The sequence below is a fragment of the Camelus dromedarius genome, chromosome 4 (genome assembly GCF_036321535.1).
Source record: "Camelus dromedarius isolate mCamDro1 chromosome 4, mCamDro1.pat, whole genome shotgun sequence".
In the NCBI taxonomy this organism is placed as follows: domain Eukaryota; kingdom Metazoa; phylum Chordata; class Mammalia; order Artiodactyla; family Camelidae; genus Camelus; species Camelus dromedarius.
In genome coordinates, this window is record NC_087439.1 from 18,757,220 (window position 1) to 18,775,066 (window position 17,847).

A 17,847-nucleotide genomic window follows, 5' to 3' on the forward strand; every position below is an offset into this window, starting at 1 on the left:
GGAAATGCACATACTGTATTTTTGAGGCAAAGAGACTGTGTTTACAGGCAAAAAGGCGGGAAGATGGGCTGCCCATAAGATACCTCCTTGTTTCTTTCCAGAAAAGAAACAACCTTTTTTCATTCTAAAAAAAGGCAAACTAAGCATAAGTGTAGCACTCATGGAGTTTCCTAGAGATTGATGATATTTAATTGACCCTGGGGAACGATGTCTCAAAAACATCCTATGACGGTACAGATTGAAAGTATCAAGGAGTATCTATTCCTGACCATTCATCCACTTAGGTGCTGAGTTGAGCACTTTTATTGAATGTTAACAAAATTCCAAGCACTGGACTAGGTCCTAAGGACAGAGAGATAGAAACCACTGCCCACAAGTAAATCAGCACAATTTGGGGTTGGCAGCTGAGTAACTGGGCACGGAGTAGAATGGGGTAAGCAAGCCATGTCTCTTCTCATTTTCATCTCTGAAGAATTCAGAGGGCCTCAGGGCCTTTTGAATTTTAACAGTGAAGACAGCAAACTGAAGCCCAAGGTAATCATTTTCTTTTAAAAGAAGAGGATAACGAAACCTCCAAGCGTTCCCATGAGACAGTCTTCTAGGAACTGCCTCCAACTCCTCCCTTCTCCATTCCGCAGACCTGGTCCCACCTGACCAGCTCTGGCTCTGTGACCCTGACAGGTCCTTGACTCAGCCCTGCTGTTTGCACATTCCCAGCGGTAGGATCTTGGCTTCCTTCCTACTTCTTCCATTTGATTCTCTGCTTCCCCAGGGCCTCACAGAAACTGGGCTGGCCCCTGTCATGTCCTTTCAGAGAGACAGACAGAGAAGCACCCAGGATGCTGTCCAGGTGTGATGAAGATGGCCCCACGTACACAGAGCTGACTGAATTCAGCCCCAGGTAAACTGGACAGACCAATTCGGCCCCAGGTCTGATTTGACTATTTGAGATCAGACCTCTTCAAGTAATAATAGGTGAATATTCTACCTGTTCCAGAAATGGGAGATAAAGAAATCTGTCTTCGAATCTTTTTTCTCCTCCAACATTCTCCCTTTTTCCCTTCCCATCTGCCCTCATTCTTTGAAGGGTATTTGCCCTTTCTCTTGTTCTCTCTTCAGTTTTGCAGTGTCATTGTATGCATATTAATGGAGAAATTTGCATAGTTACTTTTGGCATTTATTTTGAGGGATTCAGGTTTTCACAAAGTACTTACCACAGGTTGAAATTTAGACATACCTAGTTTTTCCTTTTTCAACCATTAAATACTTGAGTGAACTGAGATATGCAAGCAGGGGTCTTTAAAAACATTTAAAAACCAACGTGAAGGCTTTGGATTTAATTAAAACTGCTCTCACTGGTGAACATTTTTGAGGCAAGTCAAATTTGCTGGCACTTCGCGGGAGGTATTTTACATACCCCAAAAGGTGAGTGTGAAGTGAACTGGACTGATTTCACGTTAGTTTCTCAAAACATTTACATTAAAGCAGGTAAAAATCAGTGCGGCTTACTTCGTGGGGTGTTTCACTTTGACTTTCAACCTTGAATCTGAGGGTTTGATGAGCCAGAAATGCAAAGTGAAACTTGGGAGTGTGAGTGCATATCATAGCAAACAGACTTCTATGAATGGGAGCTGAGTTCCCATTGAGTTTCTTATCAACATTTACCATTTGTGAGATGTTACTCTCTACTCTTCACAGAAAACATGGTCCTTTGCCTTGAAGGAACTTACTTTAAAATAAGATTTATTGTCAGATCAACCACACATCAAGGCATTTTCTACTTCTTCTCTTCAAAGTTCCATGATTGTAGGGACTATTTAAACCAGAGGCGCCATCTTTGGAGAGTAGGTTGCAAGACTTTCTGCCCCTTGCTGTCTGCAAGATTGGAGGAAGGGGAAAAGCGAGTGCTCTGCCTAACATTGTTACCCTGTCTGGATATGGTGCCCTCCCCGCCATTCCCCTACCCACTCCCCAACCTCCTTTGGCTACAGCAGCTCTGAAAAGTAGTGGAAAAGTCAGAGAATGTGGACGAGAGGCCCTGGGCCACCTGAGATCAAGTAAATCAATAAAATAGCATAATGGAAGCTCACTCAGCATATTGCTCTTGAGTATACATTCAACATCTTGAATGCTGAATTCACTCAGACTCCTGAAAGTTGTGTGGTAAAAAGTGGAAAATGTACTAGAAGAACTTTTTTCATAATAGGTTAACCAGACCTAGTGTCCAAGGTGGATGTCTGGGTGTTTGCCAGTGAAATGAATGTGGCTCTTAGGTCCTAAAATCCTTTGAGTACCTGAGTTGGAAAGAGGCTCTATCAATCCTCCCTCCTCCCCCCAATTGCTTGCTTACAGTTGTTAAAGTCTAGCCCTGGAGGGATGAAAATCAGTGATCAAATGGCAAGGTGCTATTGTGTGGCTCAGTGAGAGAGTTTAAACATGCTCAGAATTTCAGACGTGATTGACAGAGGAGTGTGTGATTCAAACCCCTTATTCTGTTTTGCAGTCACAAAGAACCCTTTCCCTTTGAAACCCAAGAAGGTCTCTTTCTAGGGACCTGTGGAGGGAATTAGGTAGCAAATAACCATGAATATTTTCTCAAAAATCCATTAAAACTTTAATTGATGTAGCATTTAAGAGCATTTAGGAATTTGAGGATGACTTTTTTAACCTACCTTTCAAATGTAGCTACCTAATACTAATGTTAATATTAACAGGTATATTTTCTTCTCTGAATCCTCTGATCTGACCTTGGTTATTATTTAAACTTTAACTAAATTTGTTTTTATCTAATTAGATGATATTAAGAGAAAACTGACCCAATGATCAAAGGCTTTCTTTCTTTCTTTTCCTGATAATAATTCAGACTAGAATCCTGCACAGAGATTAGTGACTCTGTGGGACAAAGATTTTTCTGTTTGGCTTTCAGAAATGGTTGTGCAAATATTCGGTCTAAAAGCCCTCTTAATGGCCCAAGATGGAGGAGTTGACAATTGGGAAAGGCCAGGTGGACCTGAGCTGGGATGAGTGGTTTCTTGGCAGGGAGCCCATTCTCATGATGAAAGCTGGGAAAATTTGCTTGGGGAGAGTAATCCAATGATATGAAAGGATTAGGCAGGCTTACATTTAGCAAACTGTAAACCATGAATCTGAATCGTGCACCTCTTCCTCACCAGACAGCTGCTTTGCTTGTAAAATGGAGCAACAAAAATTAAGTAAGAGAAGAAACTAAAGAGAGAGAGAGTGGGAAGAAAGAAGGACCAGGTGTTTCAAAATGATACTGCATGCTTACAAACCAAGTTTGCCTGCAGTAATTCCTGGTCAGCACTAACAGAAGACTTATTGCAGCGGAGAACAGCTCCCCAGTATCACCGCAGTGATGGGGGGCGGAATTTCTACCACCTCGAACCTGCACAGACTCCCAAGTTCACCTTCCACCTCTGGTTCCTATTGGTCCAGCCACTTAATTATTTCACCTCTGAATGCTCAGCTATTAGTGACACTAATTAAAGCCTGCCTTGACCTTAGATGTATTATGAAGCTGTTTGTAAAATGCTGTGAAAGCAAATTGTTCCCAGAGCTATTAATTCTGGTAAAGGCCATGTCAGCTTCAGTTCTGTGCTTGTAAATGCAAACCCAACTGGTCAATAATCTCTAGGGAAGGTCTAAATTGCATAGTTGGCTTTTTAGAAAATGTGTGCGGAGGAACATGAAAAGATGGCTGAAAATGCCTAAGTGAGGTTAGGTAATAAATGGGACTGTACTGGGCAGGGGGAGGGTGAACAAAGAAGTTATTATTAGGCATCAGCTATGTACTGTCTTGTACAAAGGGGCGATTTAGGCTAGGTTAGTAAGGTATTACGGAGGAGGTTATTAAAATAGGAAGTCAGCACAAAGCATAATAAGATTGATGAAACAAGTTCCCAGCAGTGCCTGCTCCAGGTCCTTTTCTTTACTCGTCATCCTCCTGTCATTACCACCTGGAAGAACCAAGGAAATGGAGTTGGAAGATGACTCATTCACTCACCAGTTTGTTGGGTCTGTGGACTTTCACCTTAGGACTCTTCCACCAGAATGTTATTTCACAGAATAGAAATCTCTCTCTCTCTCGCTCTCTCTCTCTCTTTCTATATATATATATACACATATGTATGTATATATATGTATATATATATACATATCTATAAACCTTACTCAATCTTTAAAGGAGATAACAAAATGAACTCACTAGCATGCACGGCTTTCTCATGTGATGCATACATATGTACATGATGGATAAATGGATGGATGGATAAGCAAAAACTTCATTCATTCACTTATTCAGGAAATATTTAGTAAGAATGTACTATGTGCTTGGCATCATTCTAGGTGATAAGGGTACAGGGGTGAAAAGACAAGGTCCCTGTACTCAGTGAGCTTATATTTTAGTCAAGACAACATGCAACAAACAAGTAGACACATGCACATGATAATGACAATGAGGAGCTACAAAGATAATAAAACAGGGTACTGTAATAAAAATGGGCAGAATAATTAGATAAACTTACAGCCCCTGCCAAAGGGGTCCAGATAATTTAGTGTTGTGGTTTCAAACTTGATTTTAACACCAAGATCTGTATCTTTTTGATTGAAAATACACATCCTACAGGGAAATCTCAACAGTTAATAGACGTAAAAGCGTATCTATTATAGTTAAAGGGTGTGTGTGTGTGTGTGTGTGTGTGTGTGTGTGTGTGTATAGGGGTGTCAGACCCCTACACACCAATTTAGGTAAATTGTAACAAATTGACTACAAAATCATATTCATCATAAAATAAACATAAAACATAATATGTTAAAAATCAAATGATACTTGTCTCATTGCAATGGAATGGATAATGTTGCCAGTGATCTACCCTTAAGACATCTGTAATCTATTTGCATCGACTACTTGCGTCTTTGATCTGAGCTGGACGAAAGTCGCTTTCTTTACCTATATTCTTTTCTTCTTTCTTTCTTATATTTTAATTTATTTTCCTATTTTATTCAACTAGAAAACCACATCTGACAATTATGAAGGTTTGGGGAAAGGCACGTATATTTGCCTCTGGATATTTCAATCAGAGACAGATCCAGAAATTATGGTGAAGTCTCCCTCTGAAGACTGCATCTGATGTTTGTCACGCTCAGTGGATGAGCTTATCACACTCAAATGTGGGACAGTTGGATGCTGCAAATCAGGAGATAACAGCATACAGATCCTTAGTCTATTCTTGGGTTCCATTTGGCTCTGAAAAGTATTTATTTATGTCTTACTGCCACATTCAAGTGTGTTTTTAAATATATAAAATAATACATAATAGGTTTTTTCTCCAGTGAGTGAGGAAAGCCATTAAATGCTGGCAACAAATCTTTTTTTTTCTTTTCTTTTCTTTTTTTTTTTTTTTTTTTTTTTTGCCATTTCTGAGCTCTTTACCATGGTTTAGTCTTAAAAAAAATCCCATATCTTATCCTTCACATGACCATGCAGGTTCAGGCTGTTCAATATATTAAATATATCAATGAGATATATTCTATAATAAGCCACTTGAAATCATAGAAATGGTCATGAGGAAATTACTATTTATTTTTATTTATTTATTTGTTTTACTTTTACTTTATTTAAATAACTCCCACCCCCCACCCCTTGCCTCTGACAATAACCAATCTGTCCTCTGTATCTATGAGCTTGGTTTACAAATTTTTAACAGATTTTTTAGATTGAACATATAAGAGAAATCATACAGTATTTGTCTCTTTCTGACTTATTTCACTTAGCATAATGCCCTCTAGGTCCATCCATGTAGAAATTATTTTTATCTCATCTCTCATTTCAAAATCTTCTTCCTCATAAATATCCAACATTATCTCTCAGTGACTATCAGTGTCTGCCGGTGTCATTATCTATGAATGACTGCAATTTCTACATGTTTTCAATTTTCACCATTTCCTTTGTGGTGGGCATGGTGATATCCACCACCCAAATCCCCATCCAGTAGTGAAAAACTTGTCCTTCATCCCCCACAACTCCCAGTTCCTGGGAGTGCAATTGGAAGACAGCTCTCAGCCAATAGCCCTCTTTGGGGATGCCTCTGCTGAAGAAAAATGACTCACCCAAGGTCATGTTTCCTTTCAGGGACTGACTGATCAGTGAGGGAATAGACAGACCTCACTCATTCATCCTAACTTAAGACAACTCTGACAGGTTGTCCCAGCCTCTGAACACCCCACAGGGTTGATTTAGGACTGGATCACAGCTCAAATTCTCCCTCTGCCCTATCTTTCCTTTCTTTCTTTTCCATAAGTGTTGAATCTGACAGTAAGTCCTAATAAATGCCCTGCATGTTAACATCTGTCTCAAATCTGCTTCCTGGGGAATCCAACCTGTGATAGCTGGTACCAAAAGACGTAGAAGGGAGCAGTCACTGGGATGGGAGTTTGGGTGTAGAGCACATGCTGCCTGGTGGCAGTGAGGACCCCATCGCTGGTGGTAGGTGGAGCACAGAGAGGCTCTGGCTCAGTGTGGCAATACAATTGTTAGAACTCTTACCAGTAGTGAACTACTGATGATGATACAGGTGGGAGACAGTGTGATAGCTCATGCAATGTATTAGGCTTTTGGAAATATGAGGTAAATGGCAACTTTGAGGACAGTGAAGTTTGGTGGCTATAAGTAACTCCACTCTGAAAAAAGAACTGAAACCTGAGAGAAATTAACTGGCAGGTAAAATCTAAGTGTGAAATCCAGAGGGCCTTCTTGGTATCATATAAATAGGCCTTCAGCAGGAAAGAGAGTTGAGATCAGGCCCAGGATTTAATTGCAAGTGTAGCCAAACTCTGTAGAAACTTACAGTCCTCAGTCAAGGCTGAACTGCTGTTACAAGGTGAAGCCCTTGGTTGGAAAAGGATGGGACCCTGAGATGTGGGCTGGAGGCATCTGGATTCATGCATCCAAATATCTTCAATCCTGGGATTCACCGGAACCCTCTGAATCTGCACAGGTGGCCCACGTCTCCCTATGCAGGACTGATGCTTCCCACTTGCCTGAAGATGATGCAGATACCCCTCCCTGTAAGGCATCATGCATCTCTTCCTTCCCCTCTTTTTCTGTCCTTTAAGCCAATGACTAGGGCTGAATCACAACATAACCCAGCTGAGGACATGCTGGCCGTGCCCAGGGAGGGGACCACAGGACCTCACCAACTTGTCCCAGCAGAACCCAGGGGAGGACTGGATTCTGAGGATGCAGGACTGAGAAGGACAGAACATACATTTGATAAATGAGAGTCTATTGATATGAGAGCACTCTTCTGAGATATAGGATTTAACACTTGGTAAGGATTCCCAGGAAATGGTACAAAAACAGTGCTAGGATGGCTCTTGGAAGCATGGAAAAAGTGGTGATCTATACATAATTGCTGTGGCACATGGTGGAAGAAGAAACTAAAAGGCTCAGAGAAGTGGGCATATGAGAGTGGATATCTTATGTAAGCATAAAAACCCCATGAGATGATTATGTTCTATGAAGGAGCCAGGAGGACACACCACTGACCAAAGCAATAAGGAATGTGCTGGAGAGGGGAGTACCAGCATCACTAAGAAGATCAGTGGTGATTGTGTTCTGTATCCAAGGCCTGACAGCAGGAGATGCTGTTACAGAACTGGGTTCACAGATAATACTGATGTCAAAGGAACCCAAAACAGTGAAGCCCATTGGCAGTGCGTTACTATCAGAAGCCAGGTGGGGACAATTATTGTAATAAGCACCAAGGTCAAATGAATTCCAAGGGGGTGTGACCCACAGATGGTTGTTGAGATAGTTAATAGAATTTGGTATCCTTAGGGGCAAAATAGATGGGCAGCCCATAAGGGTACTGATTTAAAGAAATCACGGGTGGATGATCAAAAGGCTGAATGTCATTGTTTCAATAAAAATTCATGATCCCTTGCCCCAGTTCTGGTCATGAGTCAATTTTAGAGCCAAAAACAACATCTACTGAGGGAGAGTTTAGGTTCCCAGGAAGGAGGATCCTAAAACACCTCAGTGTGTTCAGAAATGAATCCCCCAGTCCTTTTCCAAAGGGACCTATGGCCACTTACTCTGGTAACTTTATGTTGGGAAAAGAGGAATATTCAAATATTTTCAAGGACTGTTGGCCACAGAACCAGAGTTGCCATTGATACTTGGAGACTGAAGCATCATCGTGGATCCTCTTTTAAAGAGGGGGTATATGAGAGCTAGGTAATAAGTGGGGTCCTGGTTCAAGTCTGGTTCACAGTGACTTTACTGGATCTGTGGACCCACCCAGTGATCACTTACCCAGTCCTTGAATGTGTGATTGAAATAGACACACTTGGTAGTTGGCACAACTGGATTCTCAGCCTGTAGGGTAAGAGATATGATTGTGGGAAGGTCAAATGGAAGGTCCTGAAATGTCTTTTATCCACCCTGCCTGCCCACTGACAAGATAGTTAAAAATAATAATGCATTCTGTGGATAATGGCAGATATTAGTTCCACCTTTAGAGATACCAGCTGGTGGTCCCTTTCATATCACATTTAACACACCAAACAGATCATGAAAAATGACAGTGGACCACTGTAAAGTTAACCAACTAGTAGCCCCAAATGCAACTTTGTTGAACAGATTAGCATGGCCTCAGGGCTATGATATGTGCTCTGGCTAATACTTTCGTTTTTAACCCTATTGGAAAAGAGGATCAGAAATAGCTTGCATTGACTTAAGGACAAGAATATCATTTGTGGTTTTGTCCCAGTTAACGTTCCTTCCCTCTGTCATAAAATAGTCTAGATTATCTGGGCATCCCATGGAATATCACTTTGGTCCACATACAAATGATATCATGCTAATCAGATTAGGTAAATCTTACCTTGGTAAAACACATTCATTCCCAAGGGTGGGAGATAAAATGTACAAAGATTCAGAGACCCACCACATCAGTAACATATTTAGGGGCTCTTACTCTGGGGCATATTGGGATATCCCCTCAAAAGTAAAGGACAAATGATTACAGCATGAGTCTTTCACCACAAAGAAGGAAGCACAGTGCACAACTCTTGGTGGGCTTCTTCTGGTTCCAGAGGCAGCATATTCCAAACCCGGAGGGTACTGCTCTAGTTCATATAGTAGGTGGTGTGCAAGGTGGTCAGTTCTGACTGGTGCCCAGAGCAGGAAAGGGCTCTGCAGCAGTTACAGGCTTGGGCTACGTGACCAGGTAGACCCCAGGTATTGGTGGTATGAGTGGTGGGAGAAGGTCCCTCGTGGAGTTTGTGGCAGTAAGAGAGCTACAGTATACACCTGTAGGTTCTGGAACAAGCAATGCTATCTGTGGTGAGATGTATATACCTTCTGAAAAACAGCTTGTGGATTCCAGTAGAGATTTTATGCTTGAACTTGGTGCATCAAGTGACCATATGTCCAGAAGGGCCCATAGTAGACTGAATTCTGTCAAACTCCAAAGATTGGAAAGGCCTAGTAAGAGTCCGTAGAAAAATGAAAGTAGCATCTAGGACTGAGCATGAATAGGACCAGAGGACAAAAGCGAACTGCAGAGACATGGTCCCACATCATCTACCCTGTTTGCACCACTGCCCCTCCCTCAGCTCACTTCTCTGCTGCATGGGGACCCTTTATGACCAGGTGATAGAAAAGGAAAAACCCTGACTTGGTTCTGGTATGTCTTGACCAGGTATGCCTGTTTAGTTGAAAATGATGGTGACCGCACTACAGTCCTTCTTAGGGTGGCCTTGAGGGAACTCGTGATGGAAAACCTTCCCAATGAGTAGAGCTTTGATTGGTGCACCTTTGTGGAAGGAGACATGGCTTTGAGATTAGAATCTATTCAGACTCAAGATCAACGGTGGCTCTTCAGGGGCCTGAGAGGAGAGAGATTGAAAGATAAGGTGTAAGGAGGTCAGGTGTAAATTCATGTGGATGGATATATAGGAGTAGGAAAGAAGGAAAAAGATCTTCGTCTTTTATAATAAAACTCACCAGAGAGCATCCACTGTGGAAGAGGCACTAAGCAACCAAAGTGACAGTGTGACTTGGCCAGTTGACATCGACTGCCCCAGTGCTGGCCCAATGGGACGTGAATAAACTAGCCATGGTGGGAAGGATGGAGACTGTGCATGGGACCAACAGCATACAGATTTGTGCTTCTCATCCCCAGCACTCTGGGCTTTATGGTCGAGAGATCCTAGCTCCTAGAGGGGACCATGAACACTTCTGTCAGGGGACAGAGCAATAGTCCCATTAAACTATAAGCTATGGCTGCTGCCTACAGCAGGCTCCTTATGCCAAGGGATCAGCAGGAAGAGTCACTTAGATTCTGGTAGAGCCTTCATGCTTGGCCCTGGTGTATCAAGTGACCATATGGCCAGAAGGGCTCATGATGCCCTGAATTCTGTCAGACTCCAAAGGTTGGGAAGGCTTAGTAACAGTCCATAGTACAATGAAAGTGACATCCAGGCACCATCTTGGCAGGGATAATTGGACCATATCATGAGGATGAGATAGGGCTGCTGTTACACGGTGAGGGCAGGGAAGAATGTGGCACCCAGGTGATCCACTTGGGTACCTCTTTGAGCCTCATTACTAAATTTTGCTGGTAATTGGACGAACTTAGCCACCCTGACCACCAGGGACTCAGCCTCTTCATGTGTGAGGGGTAGGTCATGCCCCAGATAAGCCAGTGAGACCAGCTGATGTGTTAGCTGAGGGGGAGGGGAATCCAGATGAGTTGTAGGGGTGGGAAATGACAAGTGTCAGTTACTGCCCTTAGACCAGCTGCAGTGATATGGGCTGTAGTTCATCTCACTAACTTTACTCTCCTGAGTTTCCCCTAAGAATCTGTAGGAGCTGCTCCCAGGGCTTATACAAAGAAGTAGATATGAGCAGAGCAGAGGGTGGGCCGTGCTGGATGTACTTCCCAGATCTTCCCTTAGGGATATAGGACAAAGTCCTCTTGCTGTTGAGAATGTTGCAGGAAGATGGCTCAGCTGTCAGCCCTTTTAGGGCTTGCCTTGGCCGAGGAATGTTGTGCTCAAAAGACAGCCTACGTCCAATGTCTAATCAGTGAGGGAGTATGAAGCTTGGTCCCCTCACCTCAATTCAGTTGAACTCTGAAGAGCTATCTCCTAGATCCACAGCTCTCTGGGAGACCAGCTGTGGACTTTGTTGGGGTGTATTTTGGCTCATCTTCTCCCTCTGCCCAAACTTGCTTCCTCTCTCTCTCTTCAGTGGGTGTTGATTCCAAGCATATGCCTTAATAAACCTCCTGTATGCTCATCTCCATCTCTGAGACCTCTTCGTAGGGAACGCATTTGAAACTGAATCAAGATGGGGAGGGTATAGCTCAAGTGGTAGAGCACATGCTTAGCATGCACAAGATCCTGGGTTCAATCCCCAGTACTTCCATTAAAAAACTAATAATAAATAAATAGACCTAATGACCTTGCCCCCTTACAAAAAAATGAAAAATCTTTAAAAAAAAAAAGCTGAATCAAGACCCATCAAGGCATGTGGTCAACAGCCAACTGGTCTTTTTGAGGGAAACAGTGAATAGAGTGGTGTTCAGATGCACCCTCTTCAATTCATTGGAACTTCCTTCTTTGATGCACACAGAGATGGAACTTGTCCAAAACTGATACTAACACACTTTCCCACTTTACATCATGGCTTGCAGAATAAGTATTGACCAAATGAAAATTATCTCCATGTAGAGCATGGATTTTCAGTGATAGACAGTCATCAAGTAGATTGTATCTCAGTAAAAGAGTCTCGCAGATAGTGGTGATGTGGCACAGCATGGTAAATGTATTTAATGCCACTGCATTATCTGCCCAAAATGGTTCAAATGGCAAGGTTTATGTTATAATATTTTACCACAATTTTAAAAGACCTATAATGTAATATACCAAAAACTATTGACTTATATATGATCAGTGGGTGAATTTTATGGAATAAAATTATATCTTATGAATTTTATGGAGTAAAATTATATCTTGTCAAATAAAATTGTATCTTATAAGTTATATCTTAATAAAAGTGTTAAAGAGATTTTGGAGGAGGAAATCATCCATTTCTTCTCTTGCATACATGTGCCTCCCACCAGAACTGAATTTTGTCTACATATTAAGTGAAATAACTGCACAGACATGATACCAACCTTTCTCCCATGTTATATACTGTTGCCATTCTGCAACATTTACCAATGTTCGTTGATAAAGAAACTTCCCTGGGAGTTCTGCTTTCTTTCCAAACGTAGTATTTATCGTTACCTTTGTAGCTGGTTTTACAAACTTCCTGGCCATAGTGCAGCATATAACTATTCTTCTGAGGAGTGAGTCCTTTGTGATGTCTCTGTAGTTTTGGTTAACTCCATCACCTTGAGCAATAAAATTCATCTACTGTGTACTGGGAAACACTTACATGTTTGCAGTTATTCTGGAAAAACTTTATCGTTCTATCAGAGAAGTCATTGTACTTTGCTGGAAAATAACACTGAAGCTTTCATGGCTTCCTGCTGTTATTGGAAAACATTTTTATAAAGGATGCCACCCTGGAGGTCTAGGGGCAAATATACCACCAGTCCAATACAATTCTGTTTTCAGATTTTTCTGGTCATGCTTCCTATCCTTAACCTACAGACTTAGATTTTTCTTAACTTGATCATCACAATCATATTCTCACTTCTCCCAGCATGAACTGCTTCGCCTCCCTTCATTTGTCTTTAAATCTGTTCTTTACATTCAAGATGCTATCCTGAGTTATGGTATTTACATTATCATTTTCATCATCACCACTTCTGAACCATTGATCCATTTTTTTTGTCAATTAAGGACAATCATAATATTAACAACTGAAAATACAAATTCAATAAGCAAAAACAATGACATGTTAGCTGAGATAAAATCCACACCATGTAACTGAGCGTTGGTAGAGATGAACAGATGGGTTGCTGGGGTAACCCAGGCTCTGAGGATCCTGTGTCGAGCAACCACACCTGGTCTTTTCTCTTTCCCTCTCTCTTCTTCCTTTCTTTCGCTGTTGGTCCTAGCTGAACTCCTCACCTACCCACTTTCCCTTCTTACCCTTCTCTCCATTCCCCTGTTCCTCTGCTTCCTTTTTGAGAGTTATGGCATTAAAATGGAAAGAGACCTTGGAGATCTTTAAGTTGATGACTTTATTTTACAGGTGAGGAAACTGAAGCCCAGAGAAGTACAATGATCCAATCCAAGTCAAAGGGACCAGACCTGGTCCCCTAGTTCCTCTGACTTACGGCCAATGTGTTTCCATTTGTCATGAAGCCACTAAGCCTGCTCCTTCAGCTCGTCTTTCTGGTCCACTCTTGGCACTGACAGAGATTGGACGCATAGTCATTAAGGTTGGTTGTTACCAGAGCTAGACAAGTAGAGGCTTAAGGGAGTCAAAACTTCTCTCCTCTGTTTCCTCTTACCCTGTGCCCACTGAATATTCAGTAACTGATAGTCTTTCTGCATTTTCCCTCCTAAAATATCTGCCAGAATTGCACACTGCCTTCTGTACTGCTCTGTGGCAAGTTTGGGTGACTCTCCAGATGACCTATTCTCCATGCAGCAACTCAGCAATCCAGGCTGCTTGGACACATGGTATTTCCATTTCACCAGGTGTCCTCCATGATTGCCATGGAGGAGGAAGACAGAGGTGGAAGGTGGGCATGAGCTCTTCTGAGCTTCAGCCTCGTGACACCCACAATCCACTGGTCAGAGTTTATCACTTAACTCCAAGGGGCTAGGAAATGCAGGGAATGTTTGGTGATCATGACTATTTCTACTGTGGTCCTTCTTTGCAATTGGAGCTCTGGGAAGACTTGACTACTTAGTACTCAAGTACAAACTCTTTTAAAGCCTTCATGTCTTTCCACTGAAGCATTTCACTCTGCCGAGAATATCCTTCTTGCTGACCTGACAAACTCCTACAAACGTTAAGTCTCTATTTCTTCTAAGAAGCCACCTCTGAATTTCCCAGGCCAACTTAGTAATTCCTTCTCCAATGTCCCCAGTGATGGAGGTAGTTACCTCCATCACAGCTCTTTCTATATTGTTATAATCCTTTGCCTAGCTGTTTCCATTTAAATAGAAATCTCTCTGTGAATAGAGAAAGTATATTTTCATCTTAGGGTCCTGAGTTTTAATACAGTGGTTCACAGAGACTCTTCATAGCTGTGGTTGAATAAATTAATGTACAAATAAATTTAAAAAATAACTAAAACACAATCTAATTTTTTGTTATATTCCATCCACACCACCACCACCTTAGCCTAAGAAACCACCTTCTCTGGCCTGGACAACCACATAGACTGTTTCTGATATTCCTCTTCCACTCATGCCCTTATCCAATCCATTCTTCACTTAGCAACGACACAATTATGGAACATGAATCAGAGTGGTGTTTTCTATCTCCTTAGAATAAAATCCAAACATCCAAATTCCTTCCCATGACCCCCTGCCTGCCAATCTGGCTTCAGTTCACTCTCTTATCCTGTGGCTCCCACCCACACTGGCCTCCAGTTAGTTCCCTGAACACACTAAGATTTTTCTTCCCCCAGTGCTTTCTCAGGGCTAGTTCCTGTGCCTGGAATACTCCTACTTTCTCTTTTGGTTAGTTCTTTCTCAGTTTTTAGTTTAAATGTCACTTCTCTAGTTCAATTGTTTTGTTTTGATGGCAAGTGAGAAAATCCCACTCAAACTACCCCAAATAATAAAGGGAATTTACTACTGCCTATATCCAACAACCCCAGAAATAGTTCTGGATTCGAGAAAGGCTTGATCTATGTCATTGAGGACCCTGTTTCTCTCGTTTACTGTACAGATGCTCTTTCCTCATGATCACAAAATGGCTGTCATTGTTCCAAACTTACATCCTCATACCACAGTCTCCAGGAGTAGAGAGACTACTCTTCTGGTAGTTCCTGCTCAAGTCCAGGGATTCAGTCTCCCTCATTGACCTAAGCTGCATCCCATGCCCATGTCTAAACCAGTGACCTTGGAAGGGACATGAAGGTAGGGGGTAGGGATTAGACTTGCTTAAGCCAATCAGAATCTTGCTTGGAGCTGAGGATGGGACCACACATGATGTAACAGCATGGCTACATATAGGGGAGAGTTGAAATTTCCAAATGGTGAAGAGTACTTCTGGTGGGAAATTAATTTTGGAATACAACAGCAACAACAACAAGAACAAGAACAACAACAACAACAACAACAACAACAACAACAAAAGTCCATCACGTTTTCTCAGAGGAGCCTTCATTGCTCACCCTGTCTAAGGAAGTTCCCTCTGTTATCTTCTTTTACTGAATCCTATGTCCTTCCCTCATTGTACTTGCGACTGTTTATACTATTTATTTTGTTTTTTACTCGTTCATGGTCTGAATCTCCCAATAGGCTCTAACTTCATACGAGCAGATGCCATGTCTGATTTGCTTACTTAGGGCTAGAACATTCTAGAAAATTCAATAAATAAATAAGATATTAATGGGAGAAAAATAAACAATTTTCTTCTTTTGCAATTTAGCCCTGGTTTTCAACCAGGAGATGCAGGCAAGGAGGGGTTGAAAGGAAAAGGGTGACTGTGAGCACTGTGAGTGTTAATTTGGCTTTTCTTTGTCTAGAAGCTTAGTCCTCTGTCCTTTCCAATAATCCCTCAAATTCCGCATCCCCAGGCCTTTTTTTATTAACCCACCTGCTCCTGGCACTCCAGTAATTTGATGTTTCTTTGAGTTTTTTTTTTTTTAAACCTAGCTTGAATGAGGGTCTTCATAGAAATCTTGATTTTTAAAAAAGAGTTGTTGGTGAAATTATGTTTTTCCAGAGAAGGTAGGAACCAAGTTTTCTCTTTTTGTGTTCCCCCAGCTCCTACACTATAGTGGGTGTGCTTCACTGAGTAAAAATTCAATCTCCTTCATGGAAATTGAGACTGGAGTCAATGCCAGGTAGTAGAAAGGGGGAGGAAAGTTGGGAGGGAGCCAGGAAAAAGAAGAAAAATTGCCAGGAAAGAATAAAGTTCGGTAAACAATGAAGTGTGAGGTCTTTGGGTTAAAGGGACATATTTAAACAGAAGGAAAGTTAGAATAAACTTGGGAAATGGAGTAAAAACTTACAAAATAGAACTAGAGCCTGAGGAATCTGCCTTCTTATATTTCTTCATTTATTCAGCAACACTTGTTGAGCACTTAGTCTGTGCAGACACTCTTCTCGGAGCTGAGGCTACAGAGGGGACCAAAACATGCCCATTTCTGCCATCACAGAGCTCATATTCTAGGGAGGGAAGCTAGACAGTAAAGTAGCAAGCAGATACAGACCACGGGCTCCTGGATACAAATGTCAGATTGCAAACACACATCTACTTTTACTCCCTCCTGAGACCCTGCAGCAGGAAATAAAGGCATAGATACTCATGAATGAGGAAAAGGGGAGGAAAAGTGACAGGGCCAAGAGGGGCAAACTCAAGAAGTCCGCATCCTGAGTGGGCAGAGGAGAAATCGGAGAACCAACTTGGTTTACACCAATCACCTCCCCAAGTGCAGGCAGTGGGTGTGTCAGCGGAATCTGGAATGAGGGGTGTGTGTGTGTGTGTGTGTGTGTTTGCAAGTCACAAGATAAAATAAAGAGGATCAGTTCAGAATCTGCTCTCCAGACCCTCTCCTTTTCTCCACAGGGGAGAGCCGGGCACCTCCGGCAGAAGACAGGGGCTCTATTCCCTGGAGAAGACTCCCCGCCCAGCAGAGGATGGCAGGCTGGACACCAGTGGGGGATGAGGTGAGTGTCTGTGTACTGGATGCTGGGGCCCCTTGCCCCAAGGATGATGGCAGCCAGACCTACACTTTCCAGCAGTTTGGAGGAGTGTTCTCTGGAGAGTCTGACCATCTCAAGAGAGACCTAAAGATATTGATATTGGAGTTTTCCAACCAAAAAGTGCAGCCTGATCACAGCCTATAGTGAAATTCTCCAGTCAGCAATCCCCACCTGTGTAATCAGAGATACCAATCAGCATTTTAGCTCCCTGCTCCTCAGAGGAGCAGATGGCCAGGGATTACCAGACATCTGAGGAAAGGTTCTAATAAGAAAGACCAAACAAAAGCTGAATGCACAGAAAAAGCAACTTGGAGGATACAGACTATCTAGGGAGAAGAGAGCTTGTAAGAGAGAGAGGTGGAGGAAGGGGGAAATTCTCATTAAATACTCAAAGAGATAAAAGATATTACAACCCTGAAATAAGAACAGGATGCTATATTAAAAAGTAATATTCAGAGGGAAAAAAGAGCTGTTGGAAATCAAAAATGTGATGGCAGAAGTGAAAATCTTGGGTGAGTTGAAGAGACCTCTCGAAAAGTAGAATAAAAAGACCGAGAGGTGGATAAATAGAGGAGAAAAGATGAGAAAATCAGGAGGTCCAAATAAAAGGGGTTTCAGAAAAAGGGGAGAAAGACAACAAAGTAGGATTGTCAAAGAAAGAATTCAATAAAAAGTCCTAGAATTAAAAAACGTGAGCTTCCAGATTGAAAGGGCCACCAAAGGCTGTCACAACTGCCAGTATGTGAAGAGTCCCACACTCACATCATCATGAAATTTCAAGACACTAAACAAGAGGAAGAGCTTAAAACCTTCCATATCTTGTAATAACTTTTAATGAAAAAGAATATGAAAATGAATAGATGTTTATATGTATATGACTGGGACATTATGCTGAATATCAGAAATTGACACATTGTAATTGACTGTACGTCAATTAAAAAAAAACAAAACACTACCACAACAGCAAAATCT

General features: G+C 41.9%; 1 long non-coding RNA gene across 1 annotated transcript in view; it reads left to right on the plus strand.

Moving 5' to 3' along the window:
• The window catches only part of LOC116152996 (uncharacterized), a 153,296-nt gene extending 136,460 nt beyond the window's left edge, over window positions 1-16,836 (plus strand). The window contains exon 3 of the long non-coding RNA XR_004136637.2: window positions 16,739-16,836. This is a non-coding gene — a long non-coding RNA (uncharacterized LOC116152996). The remainder of the gene's footprint in view (window positions 1-16,738) is intronic.
• The last annotated feature ends 1,011 nt before the right edge of the window (window positions 16,837-17,847 follow it).